Source organism: Bos taurus, chromosome 17 (genome assembly GCF_002263795.3).
Source record: "Bos taurus isolate L1 Dominette 01449 registration number 42190680 breed Hereford chromosome 17, ARS-UCD2.0, whole genome shotgun sequence".
Classification (NCBI taxonomy): domain Eukaryota; kingdom Metazoa; phylum Chordata; class Mammalia; order Artiodactyla; family Bovidae; genus Bos; species Bos taurus.
Window position 1 is genome coordinate 66,236,393 of NC_037344.1, and position 15,025 is coordinate 66,251,417.

Consider the following 15,025-nt stretch of genomic DNA (forward strand, 5'->3'; position numbering starts at 1 on the left):
GCATTTTCAGGTCTGTGGACTGTATGGTCTCTGTTAGAACTACTGGACCCTGCTGTGGTAGGTGGAAGAAGGGTAGCCCTGTTTCAATCAGTTCAGTTCAATTGCTCAGTCGCGTCTGACTCTTTGCGACCCCATGAACTGCAGCACGCCAGGCCTCCCTGTCCATCACCGACTCCCGGAGTTTACTCAAACTCATGTCCATCGAGTTGGTTATGCCATCCAGCCATCTCATCCTTTGTTGTCCCCTTCTCCTCCGCCCTCAATCTTTCCCAACATCAGGGTCTTTTCAAATGAGTCAGCTCTTCGCATCAGGTGGCCAAAGTATTGGAGTTTCAGCTTCAGCATCAGTCCTTCCAATGAACACCCAGGACTGATCTCCTTCAGAATGGACTGGTTGGATTTCCTTGCAGTCCAAGGGACTCTCAAGAGTCTTCTCCAACACCACAGTTCAAAAGCATCAATTCTTTGGCACTCAGCTTTCTTTATAGTTCAACTCTCACATCCATACATGACCACTAGAAAAACCATAGCCTTGACTAGACAGACCTTTGTTGACAAAGTAACATCTCTGCTTTTTAATATGCTGTCTAGGTTTCAATAAAACTTTATTTCATGTTTCAATAAAACTTTATTCATAAAAGCAAGCTGTGGACCAGATTTGGCCCATGGGCTGTAGTTTCCTGACCTCTGATCTAGGTTGTCACTGCTTCAAGTGTGGTCTTTAGACAACAGCACTGGAGTCCCCTGAGAGCTGGGCCTGCCCCCAACCTGCTCAGTCAGCATCTGCGCCTTGGCGAGATCTCTAGGGGATTCGTGCAAGTGTTCAAGTTTGAGAGGTGTGGTGTGTGCTCAGTCACGTAGTCATGTCCAACTCTCTGTGACCCCATGGACTGTAGCCCGCCAGGCTCCTCTGCCCATGGGATTCTCCAGGCAAGAATACCAGAGTGGATTGTCATTCCCTTCTCCAGGGGGTCTTGCTGACCCAAGGATGGAACTGGCGTCTCTTGTGTCTCCTGCATTAGCAGGCAGATTCTTTATCACTGAGCCACCCTGGGAAGCCCCAGTTTCCCAGTTGGGCAGCTCAGGTCAGAGATGTCATTTTCTCTTTTTCTTTTTGCCGCCTCAACTGGAACATGTGCTCCGGAAAAAGTGGGACCTGGTGGCTTCCTGAATCTTGCACCCCAGCATCTGGCTGAGAACTTGCCACGTGTCCTTATTTATTTAGAAAGTTACTGAGGGCCCAGTGTGGCCCAGGACCAGGTGCAGCTGACTGTAGACATCGCCCCGTGGCTCTCTGTGCAGTGACAGGTGGATGGCTGACCTGCCACGGCGGCGACTGGACTTGGGGAGAGTGGGTTCGAATCCTGGTGCTGTCACCTCAGGCCTGAGTGACTTCAGGGAAGTGACTGGAGTGTCAGTTTCTGCGAAATGAAGCTGTCAATAGAGAACTGTCTCTCTGGCACCCTGTGAGGACAGGGAGAGGGTATGGGATGGTGCTCCAGCAGCTGTGAGGCGGCGCGGACGTGCTGGGGCAGACACAGTCGCCAGTCCTCACGGCAGAGGGGCCTCCATCAATCGTGTCCGACTCTTTGCCACCCCATGGTTTGTAGCCAGCCAGGTTCCTCTATCCATGGGACTTCCCAGGTAAGAATACTGGAATGACTTGCCATTTCCTCCTCCAGGGGATCTTCCCGACCCAGGAATCGAACTCACATCTCCGGCATTGGCAGCTGGATTCTTTACCACTGAGCCCCCTAGGAAGCCCTAGAGAGACCTTGCCTGGCCCCCACATAACCCTGTGGGCTAGTCAGGGACCTGGACCAGGTAAGGCCGGACCCTGGGGCCCAGAGAGGGACTGCGGGATGGGGACAAGGCCGTGTTAAAAGCCTTGAGGGGACTCTCCTGGTGGCTCAGTGGCTAAGACTGTACACTCCCCATGCAGACAGTTCAGGCTCGATCTCTGGTCAGGGAGCTAGATCGCACATGCCGCGACTAGAGATCCCACAAGCCTCAACTAAGACCTGGAGCAGCCACATTAAAAAAAAAAAAAAAAAGCCTTGAAGGTTTACAGTAGCAGAAGAGGTAAGAGGCTTCAGTCTCTGATGACCTAGAAAAGCAGCACTGGAGGAACTCCTGGACAACACTGAAACCAGTGGTTTAAAATATATATTCATATTTAAAGCAATGGATGTGCTCATTCAAATGACACCCAGGCAGACCCCTGGGGTCCTCAGAGCCCAGAAGGTGTGCACTCGGCCAGGGACCCTCAGGGCTGGGGCACGGCGGGAAGAAACCAAGAGAGCCCAGGCCACCAAAGGGGCAGCTTCAGGACACTCTAGTGTGGCCCAAGCTCCTGAGTTTCCCTAAGAAGGGAGGCTTTGGCATCATTCTCTAAAAATATTCGAATGTTTTCTCCTTGTAAAATAAAACATCGTGGGAGTATACAAGAGCCACCCTGTGGGGTGAAGCCGTTGACTGGCAGCTTGTTACAGCCCTGCCTACCCATTTCACAGGTGGGGAAACAGAGTCTCAGTGGGGGCAAGCGCTCTGTCCAATGTCACACAGCACTCTGGAGGCAGAGCTGGGACTCAGCTGCCTCTGAGCTCTTGCCCAGCCTCCAGCTGTTTATGAGACTAGGGGGAGCAGAGGGACACCGAGGTGGGGAGGAGAAATCTAGACCTCACAAGCCAAAAGCCCTGCGTGTTCTGTCCATCCGGGAAGCAGTGTGGATAGAAGGGCAGAAAAAGGGATGAACATTAATAACATGCAGTAATTTTATGATAAATTTTATGATGAAATATCTAAGAATAATTCTATAATAATGTAATAAGAGCAACTGAGATTTTCTGTATGCTAGGCATGAAGACAGGGTATTGAGAGGCAGGTAAGATGGTAATTAACAGTGTAGACCCTGGGGGATTCCCTGGTGGCTCAGTGGTAAAGAATCCTCCTGCCAATGCAGGAGACAGGAGTTCGATCCCAATCTGGGAAGATCCCATCTGCCTCGGAGCAATGAAGCCCCAGCGACATAGCAACAGAGCCTGTGGCTCTAGAGCCAGAAATCCTGTGCTCCACCTCGAGAACTCTGTGCACCGGGATGAAGAGAAGCCGCCACTCTCCGCAACTAGAGGAAAGCCGCGTAGCAATCAATACCCAGCACGTAAAAGGATAAAAGGAAAAGTGCGTAGACTCTGGATTCAAACCCTGTCTCTCCCCACTTCCCAGCTGGGTGACCTTGTGCAAATGACTTTGCCTCTCTGTGCCTCTGCGTCAAAGTATCGGAGGAGGACGAGTGGGAGAATTAAGTGAATTCAAGCACAGAAAGTACCTAGAACACTGCCTGGCACTCAGTGAGCCCTGTTGACACTGTATTTATAATCACTGCCTCTGGACAGACGGGGAAGCTGGTCTCACAAAGCAACACGTTCAAGTGTCTCTGAAGAGCCCGTCTGACCCCAGGGGCCTGGCGTTTCCCCTGGTAGCAGGGTGGGCACTTTACCCCCAAGCCCTCCCGTTAACACCTGCAGGAAGTAGGTTCCAGCTGCGCCTGTATTCTGCGGATGAGAAAACTGAGGCACTGGGGAGTCAGCCAGGGAACACCTCGCCCTCCTGTGGAACTGGAAGGATTCAAACACAGGCCCGGGCCCTCAAAGATGCGATGGCCCAGCCCACTCTCTGGCCACAGCTGCCTGGGTCAAAAGTCTGGTCGATGTGGGAATTCACTTGGCGGCCCAGACATTCTCCTTGGGGCTGTGGAAGCCCGGGGTGGAGGAGACCCAAGCAGGGGGCGTGGGAAGCAGCAGGCACCCGGGAACCTGCCCTGGAACCAGACAGAACAGATGTGTCTGCAGAGAGCGAGGAGCTTTGCAGGCAGTTGGGACAGGTGGCAAATAGGGAGGCCTGGAGCCTGCTACCCAGACAGGTTTCCACTCCGCCGCCTGGCAGATCAAAGCCACAACGGCCACACCTGGGCTTTCGGGTCAGTATCAGCTGCTTTTGAGCTGTTACTCTTGCTACAAATTGACCCACGAAGTCATGCGGATAACGCACCTGAGCGCTTTACAGATCCCAAGGTGCTACTGCATTCAGTCCACGCCCATTCCCCAGCGGGATACACTGAGGCCCAGCAAGGGGCAACCCCTTGCCTAGCCACCACAGCCCAGTGTCCATTTCCCCAGGCTGCCTTCTCCATGCAGAGAATTCAGGATTTTAAAAGGCCGAGGGAGGGAAAGAATGCACGAGTGAACAAAAGCAGGAGGGACTGGACACGGCCACCAGGAGGCCGGGTCTCCACGGCCCTCCCAAAGAGCAGCTGCCTGGGTGGGACGAGGTCGGTGGCTGGGACCCCGGGATACACAGCCCAATGCCAGCTGAGGTTCCTGAACCAGCGGACTACAGGCTGAACCTCAGGAAGAACTGGTGACCTTCAAGCCCCCTTGTGGTCTCATAACACCAGGGCCCTCTGACCTGGGCTCTTCCTGGGCAGCCCTGTCTTATCCAAAGACAAAGAGTGTGAGGGACGCGGTGCGCGTCCCAGGTGTGGGAACAATGATCGAAAAGAGGGACACGGGTGGCCGTCACTCAGGACTGCTGGCCTCAGGCCCGGGGGGCGTCTCTGGAAATAAGCAGTGGCCCACTTAGGGTATATCTAACTTCCCCAGTGGCTCAGGCGGTCAAGAATCTGCCTGCAGTACAGGAAACTCCGGATTCGCAAGTTCGATACCTGATTCAGAAGATCCCCTGGAAGAGGAAATGGCAACCCACTCCAGTATTCTTGCCTGGAAAATCCCAGGGACAGAAGAGCCTGGCGGGCTACAGTCCATGGGGTTGCAAAGAGTCAGACGCGACTAAGCATGAATGCAAGATAAGGGAACCTCGTGGCCACCAGAGGACGTCACGGGGGTATGGGGTGGAGCACAGGCAGGGCCAGACTGCACTTCTGAGCCCCAGGACTGTAGTCTAGGAAACCCTCCAGAGGTGTCCCTGGCTTCCACGTGGAGCCTCAGCCGTCAAGGCACTCCTCCTGGCCTAGGGTGGGGGGGTCTGAGCCATCCCCCTTTCCTTTCAGCCCACACAGAGGCCCCTGAAGGCACCACCGGATCGTGTGCCGGGTCCTGGGGTGGGCACTGCAAGCCCTGGGATTCCTTTCCTCAAGGCCTCCCCTGGTCCCACTCAGGATCTGGCAGGAGGAGCCTCAGCAAATATTTCTGACTGTTCCAGGAGGTCACGGTACACATGGACTCACCTAACTGCCCCAGTCTTGATCTGTTTCCCTTCCTCAGAGTACCCGGAGTTCCCAGTTACTCTGCTAAGGAAGAGCTTAATTTCCTGTGCTTCAGTTTCACCTGTGTAAATTTCATGTGCATTAATTTCACATGTGTTAACTTCTAACTAGCAGGGGTCAAAGCCAGTGATTTGGAAGATTTCAGCTGCTGAAAACTAAATTTGTTCAAGAGCATTAGAACCCTCATCTGCTGCTCATAGGATTGTAAAACAGCGAAGCTACTTTGGAAAACGGTTTGGTGGGACCTCAAAAGGTGGAACGAAGAATTACCATATGACCCCACAATTCCACTCCTAGGGCTGTACCCCAGAGAATTGAAAACATAGCCACACAAAGACTCGTACAGGAATGTTCACAGCAGTACTATTCATAGTAGTCCCCAAATGGCAACAACCCAAATGCCCATCAGCTGATAAACAGATAAATATGATTTATTCAATGCAATGGAATATTACTCAGTCCAAAAAAAAAAAAGTAATGAGCTACTAAAATAGGGACCTCCTTGGTGGTCCAGTGGCTAAGACTCCATGCTCCCACTGCAGAAGTCTTGGGTTCAATCCCTGATCAGGGAACTAGATCCCACATGTTACAACTAAAGATCCTGCTGAAATGAAGACTGAAGATCCCACATGCCTCAACTAAGATCCGGCGCAGCCAAGTAAATATATTTTTTACTACTAAAATTAAAAAGTAATAAAGTACCGCATACTAGCACGTGGATGAAACTTGTAAACATTCTAAGTGAAAAGCACCAATCATAAAAGGCCATCGTGCATGATTCCTTTTAGAGGAAATGTCCAGAATAGGCAAATCCATAGAGATGAAAAGTAGATTAGTGGTTGCCAGGGGCTGGGGGAAGGAGGGATTGGCAGTGACCGCTGATAGGCCCAGGGTTTCTTTATGGGCAGTGAAAATGTTCTAGAATTAGACACTGGCGACGGCTGCACAACTCTGTGACTATCTCAAAAACCACTAAATTGAATACTTTAAATGGGTGAATTGTACGGTATGTGAGTTATATCTCAATAAGGCTATGATTTTAAAAAATTACATGAGATTTAAAAAAATAAGGTGATATAAACACATATATTAAGTAAATAATAGTACAATTGGGAGTCAGTGGGTTAAAATGGTTCACAAGTGACATGATAAACCTTATTTCACAGTCATGGAAACTGAGGCTGAGTGCAGGGGAATGACTCGCCCAGACCACATCACTACTAAACCAGAGTGAGTCACACCAAGATTTGTCCAAACCCAGAAGCCTGGCCTAACCATCAAGCCACCCAGCTAAATGAAAGCATGTGACATGGAGTAGAGGGAAAAGTGTCCACAGCCCAGAACGGGAGACAGACCTGCAAAAAAAGGTTAACAAGCAAGGGCCTGTTAACTCTGTGGGATACCAAACAGGAAGGCCCAGCGATGCCAAAAGACGCTGATGCTGGGAGGGATTGAGGCCAGGAGGAGAAGGGGACGACAGAGGATGAGATGGCTGGATGGCATCACCGACTCAATGGACATGGGTTTGGGTAAACTCCGGAAGTTGGTGATGGACAGGGAGGCCTGGCATGCTGCGGTTCATGGGGTCGCAAAGAGTCAGACACGACTGAGTTACTGAACTGAACTGAACTGAACGATGCCTGTGGAGTGCCCGGGAAGGCTTCCAGGAGGAGATGCTGCTCACGGAGGTTTCTGAAGGATGAGTAGGAGTTTACCAGCTCCGCACACCCGCACCTCCCTTCCAACATCCCTACAAGACACACGGAATCAGGGGGCCTCAGGCTGAGTTTCACCTCTGCCACATCCTAGCTGTGGGATGTAAGGCCGTGGGCACAAGACCTCTCTGAGACTCAGTTTCCCCATCTGTAAAAGGGGAAGAAGGCAAAGTGATCAGCCCTTCTAACTACTGCACTCAATTGGATGGTTCCCACCCTTCCTCACGAGGGGGCGGGCCTCTGAAGTGGGAAAGCTAGACCTCGACCTCTGTCCCGCAAAAGAATAACAACAGACTCTGCCAGGTCCGGCGCGCCCAACCTTAGTGACCATGCCCCCTTTCCCTGGCCGCCACTCCCAGTCCTAGCTTTACGAGGCATCTCCCATTCAGCTCACTCCTCCGAGAGCCGGAGGTTTCTGGGCAGTGGGATCCTCTGGTCAAACTCCAACCCCCTCCTAGCGGGTGACCCCCAGGTTCACCAGGGCTGACCCCTTATTTCATGCTCTCGGAGCCCCCCACTCCCCGCTCCAGACAACTATTTCCTTCCCCTAATCCCTCCACTTGAGACACGCCTCTCAACTCCACAGAGGCTGCAAGTTAACTTCCACGCGCCCCCGCCCCGCGCGTCTCGGCGCCCGCGTGGTGGTCCCCGCGCGCGCCGGGGAGGGGTCGGTGGCTCCGACAGCGGAGACACGCTGCTTCCCGCCCGACCTCCCGGCAATACACACACACACACACACACACACACAGACGCTGAGCACCTCCCGGCTTCACCGCGGGATCCGGGTCACGGGGACCGGGTCTCCGCCGCATCCCGCGGAGAGCGCACGGAGCGCAGGGAGCGGGTACGGATCCGCGAGACGCCCGCCAGCGCCGCCTTCCTCCCAGCACCCAGCCCCGGAGCCCGGAGCAGCCGGGCCGGGCCAGGGAAAAAGCCGCGAGGGCCGAGGGCTCCCCGGTGCTCGAGGCCGGCCCGCAGGCGGCCTCCCGCTGGCGGCTGCAGCCCAGGCCCCCCCACCGCGCCGCCCCGGGGCCACCTACCGTGAGAGGCTAGCCGCGGCAGCCCCGCGCGCCCAGCGACTCCCAGCTCGCCAGCCGCCCCGGCCGGGGGAGGCGTGGCCGCGGCGCCGTGACGTCGCCAGGGGGCGTGCCTGGAACGTGGTCCCTCCCCCTTTCAGGCCCGCCCACGGCCGCTCCCCATCTCCCTTGTCCCGCCTCCAGACCGCGCGGTGGGGCGGGGCGTCCCAGGGAGACGGCCCAGAGCAACCCTGGACCGCATGCTGGTTTACCCCCAGGCCTAGGCAGCTTACCACTTTTCCTCCCGTCGGCAGTTCTGTTTAAGAGAATTTCCCTCTGTCTGTATGCCGGGGAGTGGAATGATCGCCAGGAATTGGTGTGAGAGAAGAAAACCAGACCCTGGGCAGAGTGTTTTAAATGCTGTTTGCATAAAACAAAAGAGACGAGAGGGAAGGGCTGCTCTACAGTTCGTATACATCAGGGGTTCTCAAAGAGGGTGCGATTTCGCTCTCTTGCGGGCCGCCCCGCTCCCAGGAAGACATTTAGAAAAGTCTGAAGACATTTTAGATTGTCACCGCTGCGGAAGGAGGGGGGACGCTGAAGGTGGGAGTATGTTTCTACTGGAATCTAGTGGGTGGAGCCCTGGGATGCTGCTAAATAGCCTACATGGAGGCGAGGAGGGCTGACCTCCTTCCCCCAAAACCAAGTGCCGTCCAGCCTAAAATGTCAGTAGTGTGAGGTGGAGAATCCCTGACAGACAAGACGAAAACTCTGGGCTGGTAGGTCTCGTCTCAGTCTAACTTCTCTGAGCCTCTGTTTCTCCATCTGTAAAACAGCAGATAATAGACCGATCTGTGCGTTACATCCATGTGGGTTGAATACCTGAAGGAAGGGGAGGAAGGGGAACAGGCTTACTTTTTACTGTGAGCCTTTGTTTTTTTTTTCCGTTTGAACTGCAAGCCTGGCAGGCTTACAATCCATGGGGTTACAAAGAGTGGGACACTACTGAGCGACTTCACTTTCACTTTCTTTCATATATTACCTATTTAAAATAATTTCTATAATAGTTACCACCATAACTGCACACACACACACACACGCACACGCATGCATATACATTGCTGTTGTTTGTATGTGTGCTCAGTTGTGTCCCACTTTTTGCGACCCCACGGACTGTAACCTGCCAGGCTCCTCTGTCCATGGGATTTCCCAGGCAAGAATAATGGAGCGGGTTGCCACTTCCTTCTCCAGAGGATCTTCCTGACCCAGGGATCAAACCCAGGTCTCTTATGTCTAATGCATTGGCAGGTGGGTTCTTTACCCACTAGCCCCACGAGGGAAGCTCATATACATATACAATTAGCTTTCTATAAGTAATATAATTAGATACTATTTAGGCATGGCTCTAAGCACTCTCTGTACATTTAAACCTTTAATAACCTTGTCAGAGGTCCATTATCATCCCCATCTTACAGATAAGAAAAAAATGACATAAAGATATTAAGTAATCTGTCCATGTCCAGCCAAGTGTTTATTTGTAGCTCGTTCATTAATTCATTCATATGTCCAATAAGTAGTGCCTGCCACGTAGGAACTGCCTGCTGGAACTGGCGAAATGAAATCCCCTGCTTCCATGGAACCAGCTGTTACTGAATAATGTTATATGGTGTTTATCGTGCACATACCACAGGCTTGGTGTGACTCACTGCATGGTGACCCTGCTGGGTGCTTTATAATGTCCCTTTCTGGGTAGAGAAATGGAGATCAAAGGAAGAGAGGTCTGACTGTAGCGACATGCTTTTCCTGAGCACCCTGTGACCCTGTGCTGGGCATGAGAGTCAGCCAGTAACACAAGAGCAAGGGTCCTGCATCCAGGTGGGGGAATCTGAACCCTCCAACAAGCATTTTGTGCATGCGCGCCTGCTCAGTTGCTCAGACTTGTCCGACTCTTTGCGACCCCGTGGACTGTAGCCCTCCAGGCTCCTCTGTCCATGGGATTTTCCAGGCAAGAATACTGGTGTGGATTGCCATTTCCTCCTCCAGGGATCTTCCCGACCCCAGGATAGAACCTACGTCTCCTGTGTCTGCTGCAGCTCCCAGCAAGCATTAGGGGACTGGAAAGAGGGCGATCACCCTGGTCCAAGGAGGGAGGGCTGGGGTGTTTACACTGAAGCCTGAAGCATGGCTCAGGGATCATAGGAGATTGTGTCAGTTGCAAGGACCCACAGGTATAAACATTCAGCAGGAAGGACTGTTGTCATGAAGTGCAGAGTGGACAAGATGTGGGGTGGGTAAGAGGAGGTCAGGGAGGTCTGCAGGGGTGGATGCTTCAGGGCTTTGTGGGCTAGAAGAAGGAGTCTGGTAGAGCTGGAAAGATATGGGAGGCGGGAAACAGAGGAAGAAGGGGCCGGCTTTGCTTTCCGCAAAGATCCTCTGGCTGTTGTGCAGAAGAGGACAGGCAGGGAGACTGTTTTGGAGGCTGTTGAGATACTCTGGGGGAAGCTGGTCAACCCAGCGTGGCTGGGGGCATGGAGGGCGTGTTTGGGTTCTAGAAATATCTGGAAGATAAAACTGGTAGATCTCAGTGGTGGCGCTAAAGAAGGGGACCAGAATGATCGCCTGGTTTCTAGGTTGGACCTCTTCTCTCAGCCCCCCGACTCAGAAAACCCCTTCAGGTCTCAAGCCGACTGTCTCCTCCTTGAGGAAGCCTAACCCTACCCCCAACCCCCACCCCTGGCAAATGTCCTGATGAGATGGACACTGGACAAGGCAGCCTGGGAAACTGTTGTCACTGTGAAAGTGTAGCTGAAAGAGTTTATTCCTGTTTGCTCCTCTAGCCTGTGAACAACTGGGCCAGGGGCATTTTCTGTCTTCCCCAACCTGTCTCCCCAGCATCTAGACGAAGCTGGGCACACAGGAGCCCCTCTGTCGATGGGCCTCGAAACCAGGACGAATAAATGTGGCACGAAGCATGTGGATTCTAAACCCCTTTCCTGAGATGCCTGCTATGCTCTAAGCACCTTATAAAGAGGACATTCAAGCTAGTGATTTACTCCCTCCAACAACCTCTAAGGTTTTATTATCATTACTCCCACTTTACAGATGAGGAAACAGAAGTTCTATCAGGTAACTGGGCTTGATCAAGGACAACAGCTAGTACATGTCAGAGCTGAGATGCAAACTCAGGAGGGTGGTGGGTGGTGGGAGCAGGGAGGCTGAAGGGGCAGTGGGAGGTGACCCAGCAGCGGGCAGGAGGTTAGGACAGAGGGGCAGGTTCACTTGTCTTGCTGGAAGGATGTGGGGTTACCCTAACTATCTGGGTACCCAGGCTTCACAGAGGCCTTTGATCTTGGGTATCGGATCCAGGTGACTGGCTGTCATGGCAACGTGGCCCTAAAAAGATGCTCATCTCTCTAGAAGCTGCACAGGGCACTCTAGCAACATGCTCTTTCCCCAAAACTCAGTTGCACCATCTGGCCCTGGCACAGGAGAGACGATGCCTCAGGTGGAGCTCCCACCCACGTCCCGCACCCTGCACACATACATCATGACTTTGTACCGACGTCCCGGTGCTCAAAATGCTGTGGGCTGCCTTGGTCACTGTGGATGGGAGATGCTATTGCATAGCCGAGGTGCCTGGTCTTCCCAAAGGTGTGAGACTCAAAGATTCATGAGCTGGGATCTAGCGTGGAAATGTAGCGACGTCCCAGCTTGCCCAAGCGTTGCATCCTGAAGCCGGCGTTTACAGCAAAACTCACGCAGAATCCAAACCAGCACTGAGAAGCCCCCGAGAAGACTGTGGGCACCGTGGCCACGTGGCCATGTCCAGCTCCACTGGTGTCCCCCAGCGTCGTGCCCGTGAACCGAACAGAAGCTGTTGAGCACCTGATTAAGTAGAAACTGAAAGTTTCTGTTTCGAAGCAAAAATGTGACATCTGTAAGCTCTGAAATCCTGTTCCACGTGGTGAGATGTTCACATTTCAAGAGACATGTAGGAACTAGGACCCAAGGGAGGAACAATAATAGCTTTATAACTCTCATGTGACCCTCACTCCTGGCCTTTTCAGATGTTCTTTTCTTTTCCTTGTTTCATTTTATCTTGTTACTTATTTTTGCTTGTACTTTTTATTGGTTCTCTGTTTTCTATTACCACATTTTGTTTACTCATAAATTCAGTAGCAAAAGTTAAACGTCTTGATAAAAACAAATTAAATATAAAATAGTTTGTTATTTTTTTCCAAGTTTTTTCAGCTGTTTTTGCCAAGTGTATATATTATGCATCAGCGATGCTAATGTGCACATTTTTTTTAATATAACACCTGTGAGAAAAGAAAAACATCAACAGCTTTGAGTGGAAAGCAATCTGGAAGGTTTAGACTATAAATGCAAAGAAATTTAAGGACTCACTTCACTGATGGATTTCCGGCGTGTTTTCTTTTTATGGGATTCACAAAATTGACATGCTGAAAAAGTTTTTCCTAAATATTAATAAATTTAAATATAACATATATTTATATATAAATATTAAAAGGTTAAAGTAGTTCTCTCAATAAGTATGAAATAACAGTTCTAAGTGATTAGAAAGTAACTGTTATATTCAAATGGGTAGTATTTCTCTTTGCCTTTCTTGGATCATAAGATCATGTGGCATCTTGCCTTTGATGAGGTCTAAGCACTGAAGAAATATGAAAAGTTGGGTCTGCGTGGCTCATACAATCCCACTGCAGCAGAGTTTCAGAGCTGTACTCACACACCTTAGGAACTGAGGATGGCCATCTATGTAGCTTGATACTGGCCTTCGAGGACCGTGGACACTTAGAGACGCATTGCAGAATCATTGAGAATCACGGAACTCTGGAAACAGAGTCCCAGCATCAGAATCTTGAGGCTGGATGGACTTGTTTATGCTGCCATTTTACAGATGGCAAGAATGACTCCTGGGTACAGAAGCCATTTGCCCAACATTTGGTAGCTCCTAGCAGGAGAAGGCAATGGCACCCCACTCCAGTACTCTTGCCTGGAAAATCCCGTGGATGGAGAAGCCTGGTAGGCTGCAGTCCATGGGGTCGCGAAAAGTCGGACACGACTGAGCGACTTCCTTTTCACTTTTCACTTTCATGCATTGGAGAAGGCAATGGCAACCCACTCCAGTGTTCTTGCCTGGAGAATCCCAGAGACGGGGGAGCCTGGTGGGCTTCTGTCTGTGGGGTCGCACAGAGTCGGACACTACTGAAGCGACTTAGCAGCAGCAGCAATAGAGCAGGACTAACACCATATCTCCTGATTCCTACCCAGGGCTCCTACCTTCTGGTCTGAGACAAGACACCCTGACTTCAAAGGCAAGAGGCTGGTCAGATTGGAGGGTGGGAGAACTAGGGTGGGAGGAAGAAGGAAAATGCATGTCCCAGAGGGGAAGATCTTCAGCTTTGAAGCTCAGCAAAACCACAGAGTGGGGTGTCATGAGGCCCACTTTTCTTTCCGGCTTCCTCTTCTGCCGCACTCTGCATTCCCTTCTCACCCCCGACCTCCACCCACTCAACCACCAAGCTCCTCCTCCCACTTTAATAAGTGTCACATGGACCCACCACACGCTCTCTCCACCTCTGTGCCTTTGCCCATGATGCTCCACGGCTGCCGAGTACAGCTGTACAGGTTGGGCACTGCATAAGGGTACCGTACTGACATCATAGACATCACAGATTTATACCAATACTTTCTGGCGGATGGCAGACAAATGTCTTCTTTTGTTTGTTTTATTTGGCTGCATTGGGTCTTAATTGCAGCACGCGGGATCTTTTCATTAGGACACACGGGCTCCCTAGTTGTGGTGCATGGGTTTAGTTGTTCTGTGGCGTGTGGGATCGTAGTTCCCCAACCAGGGATCAAACCCACGTCCCCTGCATTGCAAGGCGGATTCTTAACCAGTGGACCACAGTGGAAGTCCGGGCAGTCAAATGTCTTGAGGAAGAAGTATCTTTTCATCATTTGCACAAAGGTGCGATGTAGGCTAGCAGGGACCCTGCTGTTTGCTTTGCCTGGAATGCCGTCTCCCTCGTTCACCACCAAGTAAGCTCCCACTTCATCCTTCAAGGCCCCCTTCAAATACCCTCTCCTCCAGGAAGATATCTGTGGCAACATCTCCCCCAGGCCTCCTGCAGAGATTAATGATTCATAACCGGTCAAAGCTGCTTGATATGGGAGTCATGCTGCCTGGTGTGGATTTCCAGCACAGGGAATGTGCCATTTGTAGCAGGAGAGATGATGCTAGGTGGAACTTGGACCCAGGACTAAATCAGATACAAGGAAATAACCCTCTTTTGACTCTTCTTTGATTAAATCAGGGAGAAACAGCTCAGTTTGGGCAAGCACTTCTTTCAGACCTCCCTCCGACACTTGCTCATCGCCCATTTCATCAAAGAGTGAGCAGGCTGCAGGCCAAAGCTTAAGCAAGCAGTGGTATCTGCTGATAATTCAGTGCTTGGCCTTCTGTAAATTATATTTATTTAAATGACTGCTTCCTATCTATGGCATAGGAGGCCAGTTTTCCATATCCTGTAGTGTTATCAAGTTTTACTTACAAATCAGTGCATTTAAGCACACAATGCTATCTATTTAAACAAAAATGATAAGTAACAAGACAGGTGGTAAGAAGAGAACGAAAAAAAAAAAAAAAAAAAAATCAGAAGAGTAGTACCTGAAGGAGAAGAATTTGAAAACACAGATTTTTTTTAAGACTGTGACTCTGGAACCTGACTGGGTTCAGATCTTGACTTGACAGCTGTGCGACCTTAGGCAAGTCGCTTTCCCTCTCTGACCTTCAATTTCCTCGCTTGTTAAATAGGAATAATTATACAATACTGGCCTCCCAGAGTCGTTCAAATGCTGAGGCTGAAACTCCAATACTTTGGCCACCTGATGCAAAGAGCTGACTCATTTGAAAAGACCCTGATGCTGGGAAAGATTGAGGGCAGGAGGAGAAGGGGACGACAGAGGATGAGATGGTTGGATGG

At 51.2% G+C, this 15,025-nt stretch overlaps 1 protein-coding gene across 5 annotated transcripts in view; it reads right to left on the reverse strand.

The window, feature by feature from the left end:
- TPST2 (tyrosylprotein sulfotransferase 2) overlaps positions 1-8,104 on the reverse strand; it is a 54,447-nt gene extending 46,343 nt beyond the window's left edge. For 3 of the 5 annotated variants that reach the window (XM_059876127.1, XM_059876129.1, XM_059876128.1), the window contains exon 1: positions 8,040-8,104. The gene's annotated coding sequence lies outside the window, so the exon portion shown is untranslated. Of the gene's footprint in view, positions 1-4,723 lie in introns of all 5 variants that reach the window. The other 2 variants (XM_059876130.1, NM_001035429.2) reach the window with 2 other exon arrangements.
- Positions 8,105-15,025: the final 6,921 nt, after the last annotated feature.